At 32.6% G+C, this 4698-nt stretch overlaps 1 long non-coding RNA gene across 1 annotated transcript in view; it reads right to left on the bottom strand.

The window, feature by feature from the left end:
• The window catches only part of LOC144225861 (uncharacterized), a 4736-nt gene extending 728 nt beyond the window's left edge, over positions 1–4008 (bottom strand). The window contains exons 1-2 of the long non-coding RNA XR_013333437.1: positions 3939–4008; positions 3642–3757 (exon numbers count right to left, since the gene is read on the bottom strand). This is a non-coding gene — a long non-coding RNA (uncharacterized LOC144225861). The remainder of the gene's footprint in view (positions 1–3641; positions 3758–3938) is intronic.
• Positions 4009–4698: the final 690 nt, after the last annotated feature.

Genomic DNA, 4698 nt, shown 5'->3' with positions numbered 1-4698 from the left:
TTTTTTTTTTTTTAGAGGCACCTGGTTGGCTTGGTTTGTTGAGCATCTGACTCTTGATTTCCGCTCAGATCATGATCTCAGGGTCATGGGATCTTGCCCCACGTCAGACTCTGTGCTGAGCAGGGAGCCTGCTTAACATTCTTTCTCTCCCTTTTCCCAATTTCTCTCTCTTTTAAAAAAACACTGATTTTTAGATCATGGATCTTTAGAATCTTGACCATATACACTGAAATGTGAGGATTTCTTACCTTTTCTATATAATTAATTGTTTCAAAACTATTTTTTGACTACCTCATGTTTACCCACTGATATGCAATGCTAAATTTCACTTTATCAAGTCTTTCATATACACATGAAACTGTAGGTTCTCCAATCTGTGTAATTTATTAATTTGTATATTCTAATATTAACACACCATATTATGATTATTAGTCATTATAATATTTATTTATATGTGGTAGTATGTGTTCCCTGATATTACTAGACCTCTTCAACATTTCTTGGCAATTAAATATTCAAAAAGTAATTATTGCATTGAACTTTATCCAGGTCATATGGGACATCTTCCAGCACTAGAGATGAGAAAGAATATTATTTTTTTCTAAATTTAGAAACTAACAAAATCTCATGGATTCGAGATTCAAATTAAACTCTAATCATCAAAGAGTCAGGTTTAATTTATTCTTATTAAAATCACAGAATTTTAGGTATGGAAGGAGTTTTAAAGATCATCCAGTTGAACTCATTTCTTTTATCTGAGAAGACTGAGACCTGGAGGGGTAAAGTAATTTGCAAAACGCCACACAATGAGTGGCAGAGCATGTACTAAAATTACATCTATTAAGTGAGTAAAATACAAAAGGTTCTATTCCTAATTCTCATAGTATTTAGGCTCGCTTTGATTTTTCCTGATTTCTGAATTCATTAACCAAAGAGTCAATGATAATTCAACGTATAATCATAAGATGACATTGGTTAGCTAATAAAAATAATTCAGAAACACATCATTAAAAAAGTTTAATATGCATTTGAATATTTGTATTTAAAGAGTTTAATATGAATTGAATATCATAAAAAGGAAAATAGGAATTCCCCTTCTAGCAAAGAAAGGCTATTCCTAGACCAATGTTGTCAATCAATAAACAAAGCTAGATTTGAATAAATTTAAAAATATCAAGGCTAAAAAAAATGAGGGAGAAAAAAATAAGAGAACTAACATAGTGTGAACTTGAGGACCCAGTATACTAGAGGAAAGGAAATGGAGGAAAGGTGAGCTAACATTTTCAGCCACACTTCTTGCAATCTACTGAGTCCAAGGGAGCAGCTAAGATTCAAAAGTTCAACATAAAGTGTCTGCTCAAGAGTTTTAATTAGAACAGAATTTCTGACATTCTTAATAGACTAGGGTATATAATTTTTAAATTTATGACTCTGCATGAAGGAGAAATATTGGTTAACAGCCCAGGATTTCGCATATAACCCCTGAAGAGCCATAGTCTACCAGTAAAGAAAAAATTGAATTAGGCAACTTGTCTCAAAGACTGAAGCCCAGCTTCTAATCAGTTCAGCCTCTGAACAAATGAAGGCAACCTGTCTCTGCTTGGCCAGAGCAAAAGTAATTCCTCTCTAGAGGAAGATAACATGAAAATCACCTCTTCAAGTTATCATATAAACTTTAGAAACTCAAATAAAAAATAGCCAAATGTACAAAAAAGACAGAGTGGATAATAGAGATAATAGAAATAGACCCACAGACAATCCAGAGGCATTATATATAGATGTGATTAATGCTTCAAAAAATTGAATATGAAGAATTTTATCAGGCAGATTTTTATTAAATCATAAAAATAATCCTAAACCAGAAATTATAATAACTTAATATAAGTAATCCATACATCTTTTTAACAGGAAAGCAATTCTGGTGTAAAGATTAGTTAACTAGAAAACGGAATAAAATATTCAGACTGACACATGGAGAGTACAAAGGAGGAAAGTACTCAAAAGTACCACAGAAGAAGGACATATGATAAGTAAGATACCTATTGTCTTCAATCAGCCTTCCACAAGGATAGGAGAGAGAGAATGAAGCAGAACTGATATGGAATTGATACTTATGGAAACAGAGGTGGATAATTTTCCCAAACTGGTATGTGCAACTCAAACAGCAGATTTAAGAAACATTACAACTCCAGGTATGATGAATTCAAAGGACATACGATAATTACTGGCTAGTCCACTTAAAATGGAAATTAAAGAAAATAAAAATTTTAACCAGAAAAAATTAAAAAACAGGTTAACTTCAAACAGAAAACAAGGGTAGGCTGATTATTCAACACAATAAAAACTAGAAAATGGTGGAATGGAAATTTTAACAGAGAAATAGCTCCTAGTCAAAAATCCTCTATCTAGTAAAAATTCCCTCCAATGATGAAAATACAACAGGATTTAAGGCAAAGAAGGGCAAATACTTGTCACAATATTCGCATAAAGTGGAGGTTTATAGGTGAATGAAAAACAGGCTCTGGTGACATAAGACACAAAGAGTAGATAGGTGACTACTTCTAAGTGAATGTTGACTATATAAAATAAAAAGAGCACCTTATGGAATTTATCAATTCCCCAAAACACAGCACAAAGTGCATAAAGGGAGTGAAATGAAGAAAACATATTTTATGTTGTGGTTTTATAATCGACCAGAAACATATTTCAGGTTTCAATGTGTTTCCGTATATAATAGTATCAGTAACTATAAAATTTTTTAAATGACATAAAATATAAGAAGCAGAAAAATCTTTTAGTGGGACTTTTTGATATACCTGTATAAATTGAAACAAAAATATTACAAGGAAGCTGAGTATTTATTGAACATGGTGAACAAAAGGAAATAAGAGAAAAACGGACCCTCAAAAAAAAGACAATAAAAAGTGGGAGAGGATTTTATTTGGAAAATATATTCACTGTATTTTTGAACACTGAGTAATTCTTAGAAATGAGGGTTACAGAGCCAGAAATTCATCTGGCCCTCCAAACTGTATGTAATAACACAAGCAGTTTGAAGAGCTCTCTCCCCTTGCTTGACCCTCAAGCAGTAAAGGGCAAGTCCATGAGATTTTGCCTATCAGCAAGCATACAGTTACAGTAACAACTTCCACTCTTTGAAAGTACACTCTTTCCCTAAAAGCAGTTTCATTAATACTTTCTTTAGTTGGCACTAGATGAGAAGTACTTCTACTCCTGTGCTCCCCTACAAGTAAGTGTGAGAAAACAAAGAGGACTATGCCAACAATCTTTAAATAAAAACTCACTGCTTCCGTAGTTTCTAGATTTCTCTTCCCAAATAAATTGCAATCTGCTGATAGGCTAAGGTTTGCAATTCTGGTTTTATATGCTGCCTTTTCAACCCCTGCAGTGAGGAATTTAATGACTCTCTTTGCAAATTGGTGTACTTATCATGTTTAAATTCCTTTAAACCTTAAACCAAATTTTTATACAATTAGAAAAGTTTGATTTAACAACCTTTTATATGCACATATACGTATAGAAAAGAAATATAATTTGGGAAGCTTGAGCTAATTTACTTTATCCTTGATAATGCCTAATTCCACATAATTTCAAAATGTTTAGACAGGAGCCATCATTACCTGATTAAGATCATAGCAATCCTTTTCTCCTGTAAAGAATACTAATTTTGAGAGCTACATCATGTCTCCAAAGCCAGATGTGAAATAGAGGAAATGAAAATTCCACCTCTTCTGTTCTAAAAGATAGGCGAAAAGAATTAAAAAATGTGAGAGGTACATTCTTTTTTAAGTACAAGAAACAAGTATATGAGAGTTATTCTGCATTAGATACAGTCAAGTAGTAACTTGCCATCCCACAAATAACAACCATAAACATTTCAGCAAATACTAAACACTTAAAAACATTTACCCACCTACCTCGCTGCAAAAACTCCCAAAAAGCTCTGGAAAATAAACTAAAACAGGCAAATTTTTTTTTGCAGGAGAGTTAAAACCTTAAAGAGAACAGAGCATAGGGTAAGATTTTTATAGCTTTAACCTGAAGGCAGTTGCAACATAGTGCAGAGTGCTAGAAACTGCAATGGAAGTTATGGAAACTTTGTGTCATGAAGAAACAAAGGTCAAGAACGGAGTCAACCACTGCTGCTGGAAAGTGAAAGGGATATCACTGAAAGAGAGACATAAAAGAAATCCCAAATTCTCTGTATAAATTTTACCCACGTTCTGTTAACCCCCAAATCATGTATGCATGAGGTATGCTAGTACAGAATTTGGTTAAGTCAAACAACTGAACTGAGATATGAGTTGATGCACACAGCAAATGTGACAGTTAGTAATTTGGGCCTAACTAAGTTAATTGCTTGCTGAAATACAATTAACAAGACCAAAACTGAGTAGACCCAAGTGTTGCAATTATAAAAAATAACTTGAAGTTATTTATTATACCTACATTAGATGAGGTAGAGAAAAGTATGCTCATAATGAATGAAAAGATAGAAATATAGGAAATATATAGTTTAAAAATGGAAACTCTAGAAATGAGAAATATAAAACCCAAAATAAAAATTAGCTGGGGTAATTAAGAATGCAATGAAGTTAATGCAAGAGTCAGAAATTTGAATATGGCATAGCAATGAAAATTATCCAATCAGAGTGAAATCAGGAAAAAAGTGGAAAA

This window comes from Crocuta crocuta, unplaced genomic scaffold (genome assembly GCF_008692635.1).
Source record: "Crocuta crocuta isolate KB4526 unplaced genomic scaffold, BGI_CrCroc_1.0 scaffold131, whole genome shotgun sequence".
Lineage (NCBI taxonomy): Eukaryota > Metazoa > Chordata > Mammalia > Carnivora > Hyaenidae > Crocuta > Crocuta crocuta.
The sequence above is the reverse complement of the archived record's forward strand: the minus strand, read 5'-3'. Positions and strand labels throughout refer to the sequence as shown.